The sequence below is a fragment of the Panulirus ornatus genome, chromosome 41 (genome assembly GCF_036320965.1).
Source record: "Panulirus ornatus isolate Po-2019 chromosome 41, ASM3632096v1, whole genome shotgun sequence".
NCBI classification, from domain to species: domain Eukaryota; kingdom Metazoa; phylum Arthropoda; class Malacostraca; order Decapoda; family Palinuridae; genus Panulirus; species Panulirus ornatus.
The window spans coordinates 6,158,200-6,175,549 of record NC_092264.1 but is presented as its reverse complement, the minus strand read 5'-3'; the positions used below and the strand labels follow the sequence as shown (position 1 = coordinate 6,175,549).

The 17,350-nt window shown below is 42.4% G+C and overlaps 1 protein-coding gene across 1 annotated transcript in view; it reads left to right on the top strand.

Moving 5' to 3' along the window:
* The first annotated feature begins 1,378 nt into the window (after window positions 1-1,378).
* LOC139761640 (alkaline phosphatase-like) overlaps window positions 1,379-17,350 on the top strand; it is a 656,491-nt gene continuing 640,519 nt past the window's right edge. Inside the window, exons 1-2 of the mRNA XM_071685927.1 lie at window positions 1,379-1,503; window positions 6,381-6,581. The gene's annotated coding sequence lies outside the window, so the exon portion shown is untranslated. The remainder of the gene's footprint in view (window positions 1,504-6,380; window positions 6,582-17,350) is intronic.

Sequence of the window (17,350 nt, the reverse complement as noted above, 5' to 3'; positions counted from 1 at the left end):
ATAAAGCTTAAGTTAAGCGTGTCTTAAGGAAGATCTTCAGTACCTGCATACGGTACTGTAGCGACACTACAGTATCAAAGCATTGATTCTCCGTTGCTTAGTTTTCTACAGGCATCATTTTCTATTTTTTTCCTTCCCTGAGCAAAAAAATAAGATAATATACTGTTGACTATAAATTATTGATGAAACTAATGTATATAATTTTCTCCTCCAAAGGCATTAATTTTTTTAAGCGCTGACTAGCAATTTTTCCCTGTCTTTTTCAGGATGTAGTAAAATATTTTTCCTTCCTTTTTGTTGTTCCGCTTTCCTGTAAAAGGGATTCTTGTATTCTTTTTGCTTGTATATTTTTCCTGCATGAGTTTGCTTGCTTGTGTACTTACATGCGTGCTACTTGCGAAGGCAAGGATCTCGAGTGATGTTAGATGGCTGTGTCATGAGAGTAAACATCAGATGATAACATAATAATGACTCATGGATTTGATGTTACAGAAGCCTCTCTCTCCTTATGACATACTGTCGTAAAAGCACGTGATTTCGGAACTTTGTTTTCTGTCGTGCTTCCCTGCAGTCATCTTTGCCAGACACTGTGATGGCAGACGGAGTATAAAGCTAGCTATCAAGAACTTTTTTTTACACATGATGCCATCTGGAACTCGTACGTTTTCAGTATGCTGTCAGCCTCTGCACGCTAGCTGGAGGGTCTTATGGAGAGAATGTCTGCAGCAACTTGGACATACGATACCGTATTTCATTCCAATGTGTTCCTCCGTAGTTATGGCGCGGTCCCTCCCGCTGTACTGCATCGGAGCCCTTTCATCACCATCTTGTTCGCGCCATTTCTCCCAAATTTATGAGTTGGAAATCACTTTGCAGCTTCGACGAACACTGACTCATGACGTAGTCAGATTTTTATAGAGTGTTTTGAGTACTGTATCCCTCACTCTACCGCTCATGTCCAATGTCGGGTTGAGCTGTTCCACGGAATAACTCGTCATAATAGAGAGTCGTTCTTACATACATTTAGTACGCTGTTTCTCGCTTGATATCAGGATGATGCAGGATATTATACTTTCTGGAGGAGAGTTGGTGGCAGCCAGACGTACGTGTATCATTAGGTTACCCATGTTGACGATTTGAACGATGGCTAACGACCATTTACTACGTATCTCCCTTTCTGTTAAACGAACATCTATATTAGCGATGGCTGTGGGTGACACTTTTTTTTTCATGTTCGTACATAAGCTTTCTTCGTACAGATCCAACAAACATGTTGTACAGTAATCGTAGTAATCCACCAAACTGTCGTTCGGTACCGGTTCGAACAGTCGCGAGTGGTTTCGGAATGTTGGAACAGCCCTGAGCCTCCGCGCCGTCCACTGTCTCTTGACAGTTAGGAGTGTGTGTGGTGAGGTGTTTGGAGGGAGGCTTTCCGCCCCGGTAGCCCAGTGTGTTGTGTGATCACTTTGAAGTGGACGAAGGTCGTCAGTTGAGATGTATACGGTGAGCCTCCAGATATTAGTTGTTGATATAGATATATATATATATATATATATATATATATATATATATATATATATAGATATATATATATAGACATGTATACACCGTTTTTTCAGACCGTAATGACGTTTTCTCGTACGACTGCGCTACGTAGATGGACTTTTCGATACTTCCTATGTAACTGACACACTTCCCAGGTGAAACGAAAACTTAGGCTCCCAAAATGAAAATAAACACCTTTATTTTGAGTGTGTGATCTTTCGATTGTTAAGCGACCGTTTGGGTGATGGTTGTGTTTACTATCGAATGTTCGTTTCCCCTGTTGAAAGTTGATACATTATTCATCGTTGAAAGTGAAGCGTTTTTTGTCCTTTCTTGGCAAAAGTATTCCCTTTATCATGGAAATGCCTGAATCACACGCGAATTATTAAATATCCCATCGACTTGAGACAATGCATCGAGAAACTGTCGTTTCTGACTGGAAAAAAAAGTGTAACAGGATGTTTCAAAACAATGTACTAGTTTATAGATTTTTTTTCAATTTTCTGCATATATCTATATTTATCTATATCTATCTATCTATCTATCTCTATCTATCTATCTATCTATATATATATATATATTTTTTTTTTTTTTTTTTATACTTTGTCGCTGTCTCCCGCGTTTGCGAGGTAGCGCAAGGAAACAGACGAAAGAAATGGCCCAACCCCCCCCCCCCCCCATACACATGTACATACACACGTCCACACACGCAAATATACATACCTACACAGCTTTCCATGGTTTACCCCAGACGCTTCACATGCCCCGACTCAATCCACTGACAGCACGTCAACCCCTGTATACCACATCGCTCCAATTCACTCTATTCCTTGCCCTCCTTTCACCCTCCTGCATGTTCAGGCCCCGATCACACAAAATCTTTTTCACTCCATCTTTCCACCTCCAATTTGGTCTCCCTCTTCTCCTCGTTCCCTCCACCTCCGACACATATATCCTCTTGGTCAATCTTTCCTCACTCATTCTCTCCATGTGCCCAAACCATCTCAAAACACCCTCTTCTGCTCTCTCAACCACGCTCTTTTTATTTCCACACATCTCTCTTACCCTTACGTTACTTACTCGATCAAACCACCTCACACCACACATTTTCCTCAAACATCTCATTTCCAGCACGTCCATCCTCCTGCGCACAACTCTATCCATAGCCCACGCCTCGCAACCATACAACATTGTTGGAACCACTATTCCTTCAAACATACCCATTTTTGCTTTCCGAGATAATGTTCTCGACTTCCACACATTTTTCAAGGCTCCCAAAATTTTCGCCCCCTCCCCCACCCTATGATCCACTTCCGCTTCCATGGTTCCATCCGCTGACAGATCCACTCCCAGATATCTAAAACACTTCACTTCCTCCAGTTTTTCTCCATTCAAACTCACCTCCCAATTGACTTGACCCTCAACCCTACTGTACCTAATAACCTTGCTCTTATTCACATTTACTCTTAACTTTCTTCTTCCACACACTTTACCAAACTCAGTCACCAGCTTCTGCAGTTTCTCACATGAATCAGCCACCAGCGCTGTATCATCAGCGAACAACAACTGACTCACTTCCCAAGCTCTCTCATCCCCAACAGACTTCATACTTGCCCCTCTTTCCAGGACTCTTGCATTTACCTCCCTAACAACCCCATCCATAAACAAATTAAACAACCATGGAGACATATATATATATATATATATATATATATATATATATGTATATATATGTCACACCAGGACCTCTTTCTAAAGTTCCTTCAGCCCAAGGCTGCGCTACCTCCAGCAGCAGGGACGTATGTTCCTTTGGAGTGAGAAGTTCTTGGGCGAGACTGTGCTCCCAGTGGTTCATCCTCGTCCAAGGTGGTTGTGTGTGAGACGGGTTGATCATGTAAGGAATGAGACGTGCAGTAGTAGTAGGTACAGTGTGGCTTTACTGACGGGGATATATGTTGAAATGATTCGGTTATTTGGAGAGGATGAGCGAGGAAAGACTGATTAAGATGATCTCTGTACCAGAAGGTGAGGGAACAGAGGGGAGGAGTAGAATGAGAAGGAGATGGAAGGATGGACTGGGGAAAGCTTTGGGATATATCTGGACAGCGCGAACACGATGGATGTGGGAGATGGAAGGGTGGGGGGAAGTCGACATTGCCGTCACTGGACTGAACCAGGGCACACGTGAAGCCGTCAATCTAAACCATGGAGTAATGTGTAAGGCTTGGCCGTGGACGGCGGGTTCATGCTTCAGTGAATTAGGTATGGCAGCTGGGGGAGCGGATGTGTGCAAATTACGCCGTTGTTAGTATGTTCCCGATGCTCCCTGGCTGGAGCGGGCCTGGTGATGGTGTGATCAATACTGAGTGAGAGGAACAGCGAGTGGAGGGGGAGGGGATTATGGTTGCTTTGGCGACCATGTGAGGTGAGAGGAATACACTAGTGGCCAAGGTAGTTTACCTCGTCCCTCCTCCCCGGGGCTTGATGATGGGGGGGCCCTGACGCCGTTATCTCGTGCCTGGAGCAGCAGGTCTGGGTCTCTCTTACTTATTGATTACGTCGCTGAAAGACAAGCAGTGTATAGAACTAAAGATTCCCCTGCAGGTATTCATTACTCTCCATGCAGTAACATAAACCTATTTTTTTTCATATTCAGTTTTCCTTTTCTTATTTTTCCTTATTCTGAATCGGCTCACCTTTTATAGTGCATGTGTCAGTGTGTGTGTGTGTGTGTGTGTGTGTGTGTGTGCATTTACTGATTGAAAAAAGTCTTTACCACGTGGCAGATGTTCCTGGTTCTTGATGGTGTGCTCGTACTGTATGTGTGTTACAGAATGTGGGAAGGACAGATGCTAAGGTGAACATCTTGTGGTAAGTCACGTTCCTCAACCACATCCTCTACCAGTGATGTTTGAAGACGTTGGTTAGGTTGCTCTGGGTGTGTGCCTACAGTATTGTGAGTCCGGAGTGGGGAAATGGTAAGGGCAAGCCGACACAATGACTTTGGAATAGAATCAACCGGCAGTTTTGACACACACACACACACACACACACACACACACACACACACACACACACAGTTATACATATACGGTCATTCAGAAAAAATCGCTGGTACTTTTCCCCCGACAGCCGGCCGTAGTCAGGGTGTTTTCTATGCAAATGCGACTAGAGTTTCGTCCATTATCTGCAGGTTTGGTGAGATAGTTTTTCCACGTTGGTATATTGGTTTTGCTGAAGTTTTTACATAATTTTAGGATTTTGTTTCATGAGTGATGCCTGTGTACGAAATTTTGACTTGCATATGGCGGTGTTCCCGTCTTTATCTTTACTTTACGGGATATTGTGTCATCCACCGTGATCTTCGCTGTCTGTGGGTTCATCATCGCTCGCGCCTGAGTGGCAGGGACTTTTTCTCCCTCTAGCCCATACACGCGCGCTCTGTGAAAGAAATATGCTAATTTTTGGTGAGCTTTCCATTTGAAAAAAAAGTCATTTGCAGATTCACGTGTGTAGTAGTTAGCACAGCGCCTACTGCAGTCCGTCTCGGGAGTAAATCAATTTGTTGTGCAGCTTGACGTAGTGTGTATATATTGGCCTGTTCTTCACTACCTTTTGAGTTCGATGTTGCCGTTGGCAAAATGTTGGACCATACAGAAGGCTGCCTCAGTCGCATGGTACAGGACAACGTCCACATCAAGAAGTTATGAAAATGGTTTAGTTTAGATTACTCTGGTGACTTCCAGCAGCCCCAGGTTCTTCTTACTCATTAATCATAAGTGATTTTGAGTCGGGCTTAAACATGCTACGAGGAAATCTACAACATTTTTACTGGTGTAATCTGTTGACCCGGGCAACAGAATATGAGAATTTGACATTTGCCATAGATCCTGTTGAATTAAGGTTTTGCTAGAACGCCAGCGAATCGAGCTTTTGATTGTGTTAAAAACTTGGCAACGCCACAATTATCCCACAAGACCCTTCTGTAAGAACAAGATCTATTGCTGTATTGATAGCTTTATACATAGGAAGGACTAATTTCACTAAACATATCAACACTGCGCCAGAAGTTCTCGCATCGATTGACTCCAACGAAAGATATAGGTGGATATTCCCAGTATTTGGCTGTGTTTGTTCAGATTCCGAGAAACCACATTGGATCTGAGAAGTTGGTGAAGTTAATACCAATTACAAAGCTTCTGAATTCCAACTTGCTGGTTAATCCAGAAGGAGAAAAATGTATGATGTTTTAGCAGTGCATTCAGTATGAATAATGCATCTCCAAGAATAATTAAGTATAAGGTTTTACCAGCGTATTAATTTGGCTTACTGATTTTTAAGAATAAGGTTTAAGGGTTTAATCATTAACCATGTACTCTCTTATTTTATATGACTATACTATTCTGGAAAAGATACATTAATACAGTAGAATCTTTGAGAGCTGGTAAGTTTGCCATCATTTTTAAGAACTGAGTTTTAACAGAGAAGGTTGTAACAAGAGAAGGAAGTAAACTGCTTTTTTTTCTTGTATCATCTATAAACCATATTGATATCTTTACTTACCTGCTCAGAAAGATCTCCTGATTTCCATATCTTTTCTTGACCTTCAGATGATCATTTTTCATTTTCATTTAATTTCCTAATGAATTTTAATACCAAGACTTTATAAAGAGAACCAATGATATCGGTTTTCATTACCTGCCTTATGAGATTTATCTGATACATCACTACATTCAGATTTACCTTACCGTCAAGATGTCTTCGTTTTACTTTTTTTATTTCGGGAATAGGATGACAAGTTTTCCGTAATCAATAATGTGTCCTGTTGTTCACAGCCTGTGTGTGTGTGTGTGTACACACCTGAGCACATCGACCTCATCTGCCTCAGCGATCTACACACCTGGACTCCTCGTTCCCCACGAGTGGCTGTGTACACACCTAGACCTGTCGGCTTCACCACTCGGCTGCGTTAGGAGTTACTGTCACTCACACCTCCAGCGGCCCAGAGCGCTGTCCACCAACAGCCTGGAGTGAGGGTATGTACTAATGTTCTCCCTCCTCTCCTGCATTAACGTCTCGAGGAGGACATTGTTCTCTGTCAGAGAAAGACGTCGCTCTAAACTACATTACTCTGTTGAGACACACTTTTTCCCCCCCTGTGCTCCCATGTTAGGTCGCGAGAGAGTACATCACTGTAGTACATCACTGTGCCAAGAGTACTTTGTTTTGTGCTGCATTACTCTAACAAGCGAATGGGTTCCAGTGTATTCATGTACCAAGACTGTATGCTTCTCTGTTGTAGATTACTTCATCAAAGGAGTGTCTTCCTCTGTACATCTCATCTTGACTTTCAGATATAATCTTGCAGTCTTGAGCAGTACGGCACGAGGCCCAGGGCGCTATGTTCTGTTCCTCAACATCAACTCTGTATTCTTCTCTCTCTCTCTCTCTCTCTCTCTCTCTCTCTCTCTCTCTCTCTCTCCCTCCCTCCACCTACCCGCCCTGATGGTGTTGCATGTTGTCAATTATCGCACGCCTGGCTTCACCTCCCAAGTTTACAAAGCTCATAGTTTTCGTGATAGTTTCGTGGGTATTTGTCCTTGATCATTTACTTCGTGTTTTACTCCCAGGATTTAGAAGCCGTTGTTGTTGTTCTTGTTTTGTGTGTGTGTGTGTGTGTGTGTGTGTGTGTGTGTGTGTGTCTTTGGGTTCTTCAGGCGGAAGCCTAAAGGTGAGGTTGTCTCGACTCCAACCCGCGTTCGATCCCCTCTCTCCCCGTTCTGAGTGGACTGGTTGGTAGAGTGGTGGATGCCTACTGTGTACCCTCTACCCAGGCTAGTTTCATTGACCTGGATGGATAACTACTGTGAGAGCCACAGTGATGCACTACTCGCCCGCAGCATCACAACCCACCCACCCCTTCCCAGCCTCCAGTCATTATAACATGCATGTTTGTAACAGTTTAAGTGGCGGGCAACCCAAACTTGTTGAACGCTAAGAGCACGCTGAGTGGCAATGGTAAAAATCTTTGAGTGTATATATATATATATATATATATATATATATCGATTCGCCATTTCCCACGTTAGCGAAGTAACGTTAAGAACAGAGGACTGAGTCTTTGAGGGAATATCCTCACTTGGCCCCCTTCTCTGTTCCTTCTTTTGGAAAATTCAAAACGAGAGGGGAGGATTTCCAGGTCCCCCGCTCCCTCCCCTTTTAGTCGCCTTCTACGACACGCAGGGAATACGTGTGAAGTATTCTTTTTCCCTTATCCCCAGGGATATATATGTGTGTGTGTGTGTGTGTGTGTGTGTGTGTGTTCACTTTGCAGTATTGATAATACATAATTATATTGATAATGAAGTTGGATATGATATTTGCTTGATATTTTTTTATCTATGAGGAAACGAAGAGGAATGAGAAACCTGTACAGATTTGTACCAAAAATATGACTCTGCAATTAGACTGGAGCAAGAGGCTACAAGAACAGCAACACAATATTGGTGAGAAAGTTCTCTTAATGGATGACGTCAGTGATATGAAGAGAGCGTGTATAAGTCAGAATTGTCTCGGGAAATAGAAAATGCAAATGTCACAGGCAAGAGAAGGTCTGGCCTCACTAGCTAACGTACACAGAAACATGCCAGGTTGAGGCACAGGACAAGATGTGTTGCTCAAGTACAGAGAATTAGAATTAGGAAAACATGAACCACCAGTGGAGCTCCACTTGAGAATACTGACCATGAGTTACACACAGAATGTGTTGTGAATGAGAAGTGATCTTACAAAGCGCCGGAGGAAGGGTTATATAACGATTAAAACTCATCATTTCTTTTATTTTGTAACTTCGTAAAAACGAGAAAATTATCTGAACCAAAATACAGAGGAATAATATAGTTTGGCAGGCAATTAAGACTCGGAAAAAGTGTTGCAGTAAAAGATTTCACTTGGGAGAAAATAAAGTGGCGCTTACAGCCAAGCACCAGTGAACGGATGGAATGGGGGAAGAACGCCACTTGTAAGAGAAAAAAAAGGAGGAAAGAGGAATGTGTAGAAGGTTAAATGGACCTCGATATTCTTACTTTCCCTATAAGAATGTTGTCATCTGAGCAACATGTGGTGAGGGTTAGCTCAGATGAGGAGGAGGACACGCTGCCACATTAGATGATGATGTGGTTCTAGTGCTTTACCTGTCAGTAATCCTCCCTCACCTTCATCATTAGATGTTACGGTGCTGAAACCTGTGACTGACCTGGACGCTCAGAGAGGGGAGGAAAATAACTGTGTTTACTCAAGGTGTGTGTGTGTGTGTACAAGAGTCGATTCTGAATGACGTTGTTTAATGTTTTTATATGAAGGACTGAATGAATGGCAAGGAAAATAATGAAGGTTATCTCTGTGTTCAGGAATGGTAAACAGAGCTAATGTTGAACTATGGACCAGTTTTACAGAACAGAAGAGGTAAGATGATGATGGAAAGTCAATAGATGCACCTGCATTGTAAATAAAGAAGAAAACAACGGGGAAACGTGATAACTGGTTTTGAATTAATAGATAGTTTCGCAATGTAAGCAGGAAACGCTTCTTCGAAATAGGAGAGCGAATCTCAAATATCAGAGAGGTGGAACAAGACATGAACAAGCACAGAGTCAAGCCGGATGTTGGGAAATGTTTCTTTCGGAAGAAAACAGTGGGTGGCCGGAGTAACTTAGATAAGGAGGTAATTATTGCCAGCTCTGAGAAATTTTGTGAGCATATAAGATAAGATAAGAGGGTAAGATTAGCAAGGGGCATCACGGATTTAGCCCTGTTCATTAATAAGGATAGGCACACACACACACACACACACACACACACACACACACACACACACACACACAAACATTTCTGTAACCTACGAGATGTAATGATATTCATTTTATTCATCCAACGTGTCGGTGAAGCAAATTGATATCCCTCAAAAAAATAAACTGATCTACATTATATAATGGAATACCTTATATACATCGACTTCCTCCCACGAACTTGGTGATGTTGCTTCAGGAAATCCAAACCAACGAGAGTTCTCGCTGGGGCTTTATACACATTTTTCGTTCCCTTGGAGGATATGGCCATGAACTGTGTGCCACGCCGCTAGGAATACAGTTTCTATATACCGAGGCTGTAGAGGGAGGCAGCCGTGTGGTTGGGCATGGATGGGTGCAAGAGCAGGAGCAACAAGAGGTTTAATCTCGTGCGTTCCATGGTTTTCATATATTGCCAGATGAAAGCAAACAGAAGTTAACGCTTGACAAAGACAGGCAAAAAAAAAAAAAAGAAAGAAATACGCTCGTCTCTTGAATTTGCGAAGCTGGTCAATGGAACCATAATTAGCAATAACCATTTTTGCCGAATTTGATAGCTTGCAATAATTTTCATCAAAATTAGATCAAAAGATACCTATAATCTCGCATGTAATGCCACTCGGATGCTGACACATACTCTCTAGTTTTGGCAATGTGTCTTTATTTTAGATATATTGTGTGTCATTGTGGCTGGTTCACTGGTTAATCCTCATCTGTTTTAAAAGAATATTTTGCCATTCGTATGTATAACCGTAATGCCCTCTAAAAGTAAATATTGCACAACTTTTCTACACAAGCAGCTTGTACGCCCCCTGACGTTAATTTGACGGTTATCCTGTGTAAGGTACTGCAGTACATGATTACTGTGTAGCCTTTGGCTATTAACTCAAGGTTGGACATTTTGTGATATCCGTTTCTTTCCTTACACAACGAGACTTTGGAATTCTGTATCCCTTCCTGTCTCTACCAGTATCGACGACCTTCCCCAGTATAAAAAGGAAGGCTTCCACTTGCTCTTAATGTCTTAAAACATTAATTTTTCTCCTTATTTTATTTCTCCCTCACTTTAACCTTCTCTATACTTTGGCTAAGCGTCACACTACATTTTATGTTGTCGCGATCGGTGGACCTGGCCAGACGACTGGAGGTCGAAACGTCATACGAAAATAGGTAGACAATAGAGCGAAAAGAATTCCTACATTTCTCTTTGAGAGGATATGGAGCATCATAACGGCCAAACCTCGGGTGGCTAGTCTCTACACAGAAATCATGCGAAGCAGCAGTCAGGCGCCTGACGCGGGTCCAGATCTTAGGGTCTGGGACATACACAGTTCATGAGAGGAGTCCCGTAGTGATAGCTGTAGAAAAGAAAACAAGGGAGTATCACTGGGTAAGGATAGGGACGGTTGAGGAGAAGTAATGGCAGGAGAGTTAGTAAGGTACGAGACTTGTGTTTCCGCTCTAGGAAGAAGAATGGTGGATGGAGTCACATGTGACCAAGGCGAGTTCATACGCTGGATCCCATGTGGATTAATGTAGTCATGTCTCACCTTAGGATGTATGTTAAGGCATTTCTACGTAGGTATTTGAGCTTACTCCAGGAATGAAGATATTAGATGTTGTAAAGATAGGTTGAAGCAGTGTGTGTGTCACTTGGAAAGATGGCGTTAAAGTGGCGACCATATGGTTGAGATTTTCGGGATGTTTTCTGGAATACGTAAAGTGGATGTCACCCCAGTTCTTTCTCGCTGTGGCTTGGGAGGTCATTGTCATAACAGAAGGGTAAAGGAAGAGTATCCAGAGTAGAGAAAGACAGTCCTTCATAGTATTAGGGCACTGGAGACCTAGAATAACTTGCCACAGTGTGCAGATAGGAAAAGTTTTCTGGAAGTTTTAAAAAGTAAACTGGATCACTTCATGAATGGAACGAGTTAGTTGTGTTAGTGATGATTTGGACTTGCTGGAAAATCTGGATAGGTTCCAGAGACTTTGTATCATCCACGCAGGATCCACATATACACATACTAACAACAGTACACACTTACATCATGTATGAAGAGATTAAGGCTGATAACGTGTATACATTCATACATATATAAAAGATCGCGTATTTAAACTTGATCTTACATGAAAAAATTCGTCACAAATACAGAGCGTGTATTCCGGTAAATTAGCATATTTTTAAATTTGTTATAGATATAAGCTCATAGTGTCGAAATTAATACAGTTTATGCAGGTTTGGATTTACATATTTGGTACTTCACTTTACAAATAAAATCTAGTAGCCATATTTTTTGTTAATTTGGGAAGTTGAATGTCTCATCTAGCTGAACCCTTCTCTAGACTAACGGTATTCACATGGTTGCCCTGTCGGTGTGTGCCTTTAGAAGTAGCTATGAAGAGAATTTTCAGGGAATTCCAACAAGGCAGACATGCTAATGGGCGTGAGAGCTGGGGAGATGAACATATTTGTAAGTTGTGAATATTGAGCGGGCAAGGATGGCACGGGAGGAGGAGGGTTGGGCTGGGGACGGCCCGTGTTGTGTTCGTGACCCTCGTCAGTTTATGAATTAAAAAAAGACCTGGACACAATACTCCCCGGGAAAAAGTTACTCGGGACGGGGCAGTTTGTGCGTCCTGTAAAGGCGCATCTCCGTCGGTAACTGAACTTACAAGGCAGTTATCTCTGTGGTATTTTACTCCTGTCGGAAGTTCTTGCGAGTCCCTTGGCTGCACAGCTTGCACTCAACTCTCCAGCTTTGCAAACTTTTTGTTAGAAGTTTCTCAAGTGGTGCCTTAGAGGAACAGTTTAATATACCGTTATGTTGTTATAAGTATCATCATATCATGCAGCAAAATTAGGGTATTGTCGAAAGTTTCGTGCATATATATATATATATATATATATATATATATATATATATATATATATATATATATATATATATATATATATATATTGTCATGTTTGTTTCATGCGTGGCCTAGGCTCGAAGAGGACTACATTCCTCGGTCGAAGTCTCACATAAGAAATAGAAGACCTTTCCTATCCACCAGTGTGACGTGTATTTAGCTTTCCAGTTACAACTTTATCAAATCTGGAAGACGAGCGGAACAAGAACCTTACTGGTTGCTATCTCTGCTGACTTTCCCTCTTTCTCTTACGTTTATATCTAAAGCTTCTGGCCTCGCCACCTTCGCTATTTTTCGCTAAGTTTCGCCTCATCTTTGTGCTCTTTTATGAGGCTTATGTTGGTGTATGTTATAAATGAAATGGATTTGCCTTCCCACTGTGTTATTTTGGATATTCCCTGAATAGTGTTATCATATTCATACAAGATCGTTGTTATGTACTTGATACAAGTGCCTTAGTGGACTTGTGTGTGTGTGTGTGTGAAGTGTAAGGTACAGTAAGCCTTAAGGAGGGGTGACGTGGAGGTCAACTGGTGGTGGTTAGCTTGCCTTTGCATGTCTTTGTTTAAGGTTTGCTTGAGGATGACAGGTGGCTGAGTAAGACCTCTGCTGTGTGGGTATGATTGTGAAACAGACACATGAGTAAGACCTGTGGTCTGTGGGTGTGGTCGTGAGTTGCAGGGGTTCGTTGTTTGTGCCTGGTTGCTCTGGCGTAGGCAGTGTGTACAATGCAGTGTATGCTCACTGTCGGATTGGATGTAGTTTATACGTTTATGTGTGCTTAAAAATGTTTGGTTTTGTTGATATGTGTGTGCTTGTATATCGATATGTATTTTACTTATTTGCTCGTTAGCGCTTGCATGTGTGCATGGGTATGTCAATTCGTATTTGTATGTGTATGTGTTAGAATGTATGTACGTCTTTTAAAAGCCTAGTGTAGGAGTAACTGTGACCGGGAATGTGACAGAACGACTGTAACAGCAAATATAAAAAGGCCTTGAAATGAATGTGCATCAGCATCAGATGATAGAGTGAGGGCGTGAAGGTCGGAGAGCGGGCGGGTGTTGGAAAGAGTGGCAGTGAGGGCAGCGCTGTACGGTGAGAGTGGGAACGAGAGTAAATGAGAGGCTGGAAAGAGAGAGTCTGTGAGAGGTACGAACATAAGGCCGGATGGGGAGGATGTGTTAAGAGCGGGCGAGTACAGAAGAGTGTAAGAGTGTAAGAGCAGTTGTGAGGGGCGTCTTGGCTTGTGGTAATGTGGAAGGGCCTCGACTCGGCGCATAATACATCCCAAGGATATGTCAACGTGTTCGCTGGGGACGGTGGCACATCGTGAAGGAAGTGCGAAGTAACAGGAACTTTGAAATAATGCGGAGAGGGCCTAAACAAAATGCGGCGGTGGTAAGACAAATGGCAAATGAAATTTAACCCTGGAAAATGCATATTCATAGAGATGGCAAGGGGAATCAACAAACCAAACTGTGAGTACTGTATCAGGGAATTACGGAAAACTTGTCACCGGAATATCAAGTGAGAAGGATCGTGAGGGAGGCAAACTGTGCTTTTGTTGAAGTTAGAATTACCTTTCAAGGATCATACATTCAACCAAGGTTGGAGTCTGCTACAGTGGTCTCGTCTCTTCACCTGAGGATAAGAGATCAAAGGAACGCAACGAGAACGATACCAGAGCAGAATGAAATGAGGTACGAGCAGAGGAGCAAAGCCGTCTACTTCCCCACTTGGGAAGAAACAAGAATAAGGGAAGGCATGGTAGCCGCATATGAATAACCGTGTGACCTTTGACGACCTTAACATAGAAAACGCGTAAAGGCCAAAAGGGAATCCGGAGCAAAAAGTGAATGATTGAAGGTTAGGCATAGCGCATGCGCAGAGAGACGTAAGGACGAATGTCTTCGGCAAGAAAGTTTTGTGTAAGTCGATATAGCAAAGCAAAGTAAATGCAGGTGACCAAGAAAGACTGAAATTCATGTATGGTAATGTGTAATGAAAATAAGTGAGACCTTACGAGTGTAAAGTTCCCATTCCATTGGTACAGATGGGCAACTTCAGAAAGTTGATGACACACACACACACACACACACACACACACACACACACACACACACAAAAGATTTATAGATACTTGCAAGAGAAAAAATGCCAATGAAAGGCGCCTTATACTCAAGGTGATCTGTTAGGGTTAGACTGACAAGGGGAAGAGAGAGGGGTAAGCTGTTTCTTCTCTAATTACCAGAAGGTTTTTGGCCCTGCACCACACAGGAGTTTGGACAAAAATGGTGTTCAGGTAAATATTAGGCAGAGGGGGGATTCCTTACATGGAGTGGTAATATCGTCTGTTAGGGACAACAAAGAATACATGTTAAAGGTGTGTTTTCACTCTGGGTTAAAAGGATGACGCAGAGTAGCCTGCAGGGTTCAGTCTTTGGATTGCTAGTGTTCATGATCTCTGTAAATGACTTGACATTAGGCTTTGAGTCGTACCTGCTTATGTTTACGGTTGATACCAGCGTACAGGACTCGGAATTACGAGACCCAGTAGGAAAAGGCGCGAGAGACCTTATCAGAACCTTCTATGAAGCCAGACTGATCACGTAGACAGCGAGCAGTTCTTCGAAAGACGAGGGGATAAAACAACCAGAGGATATAGCGTGAAATGAAGCAAGAAATTGTTTGCGAAAAGAAGGTGTGAAGTGCTTATGTGGTACGTAAGTGGTGTTTGAGGGGAATGAAGTATATGAAGACATGGTTAATGCGGACAGCCTTCATATATATCTTAAAAGTTGTGTATTGGAAAACAGTCGAGAGATAAGGCCTCACGAATGAGAACTCTTTCCCCGTAAAATATAAAGAGATAGTTACAAAAAAATGACACACACACACACACACACACACACACACACACACACACACACACACACACGTGTGTGATAGTTAAATATCGTCAACATGTGGCCTTCAGTGTTACAGCTTTTATGCCCACCCTCCACCCCTCACCCACCCACACCCACCATTGGTGGTAAAATATAATAATTGAAACGCCCCATTTTTTACATCCCTTACGTGGTATTTTTAGCCGGTTACGTCCCAAATCCTGTCAGTAATATTTAGAATTCTGCTCTTTTAATTTGAAATTTTCCAGCGCCTAAATCAGATTATTAATAACATAAAAATAGTGTGGGTGGACCAGAACGCTTTACCTGACCCACGTCATTAGTAGCGTTTTCTTGCCTGGTGATCCTGCCTGCTGCCTGTGGCACTAAGGATGGAAACGTTAATGGAATATTCAAGAAGTTCCTTGTGTTGCAGTGTTTGTGCTTTTGCTCCAATTTTGGGCAAACAGCATCTACCATCAAGAAAATGTTTCAGATGTGTGTGTGTGTGTGTGTGTGTGTGTGTACGTGTACGGGATAACACTGGATGTAGAGGCATTTCGTAAAGACAGTCTGGGTAAACTTTTAGAGAGAGTTCAACTGCTGTTCTTCCGTAACCCATGTAACTGTACCACTCGCTGGCCGATAGCTTGTTACCTTCGTCAGTAGTTCAGTAATCCCCGAATTCTGTATAATAGTTGTTACTTGTTCTAAGAAAAGGCCAGGTTGAGTATTGCGAAGTTCAGCAACACTCACAAGAATTAGGACATCATTATGTGATAGCTGCATATTTAGGTATTTCTCAAACTGATATATTTCTGATGTGTTCTGTAGCTGGGCATCAATTAACTTTAAAGGTTTGAGGCAGACTTTTCAAAAAGAAAATCATAAATCTTCAAAATGATTATGAAATAAACATTTTAGTCAAAGTAAAGCAGTATAGGAGATTATTGTTAACCTCGCTTATCCGTCCATCAACCACGTAACGATAAAAGAACCAGGTTGTTGGACTTTGTTGATAAAGGACTGAAAGCTTCGCTTCTCCTTACACGTCCTTGTTGTTTATTTTTGAATTCCTGGTTGTGAATCCAATCATGACTCCGGGACCAGCAGAGCACAGTGCCTTGTTCCGTCCATTTATGCACGAGGGGGTAGATGCACTTTTCGTGCGTAGGCTGTGAGGGCCAGTAGGAGCTGCGGCACCACCTGGCGACCAGCTGCACGTTTCAAGAATAGGTAACTCACAGATGGTGCGTCACAAGCCACGGTAGTGTAATATGTCGTGAAATGAGCGGACACGTCATGGCGTTAGAAGATCTTTTCATATCACTGTATCGCCTTCTGGACGGCTACAAAACTACCGTAGTCAAAGGTTATAGTTCATGATAAACAGTGTGTATGATTAATGGGAAGCATAAGTGTAATGACACGACCCCTAGTGGCTAAAGAGTCAAGTTACATCATGGGTACAGTGGAGTCTCAAGATGTTGGCGAGCCAGGTGTTAGACTGCTTTCCAGCTGAGGTGGAGTCTACACCTGCCTCTGTGACAGGATTTCAAACTCGTATTCCCGATGCTTCTTCCACGTATACCACCTCCTGTTGTGTTTTAACTAAGGCTACTACTGTTACTGGGCTGAAAAGACCGTTGGATTGTTTGATACATCTTCCAAGGCACAAGGAAACCTTCTGGTCATATGCATCTTACAGCCGAATCGTCCAGTGGCGCAGGTACTTTCTCGCTTCTGATGGCAGCAAACCAAGTCGGTCCTTCTCATTGTGAAATAGATTGTTGGATTTTCTAGCGCATTCTGAGGATCTAGTGACGACTTCTGTAGAGACCAAGGTATTATTAGGTGTGGTCACCAAACCTGGAAGTATTAGTTACCTCCGCACAAACCCTTTGTACCTCGTTATTATAGTGAACATGAAGGTGTTGGTCCCTTCTGCAGGATACTTTAGTTCTTCACTGCATTCCTGAACTTGGTTTTTGGATTGAAATGTATTTCAGTATTTTTTTGAGTTCTAAAAGCTTTCTGTTGCCAGTGAACAAGATACGGTGTCCCATAGGTTGATGATGTACACAATTGACAGTGTATGAAAAGTTTTCACAGAATATTCTATTCCATATATTATGGATATTCCGTATATTTGCC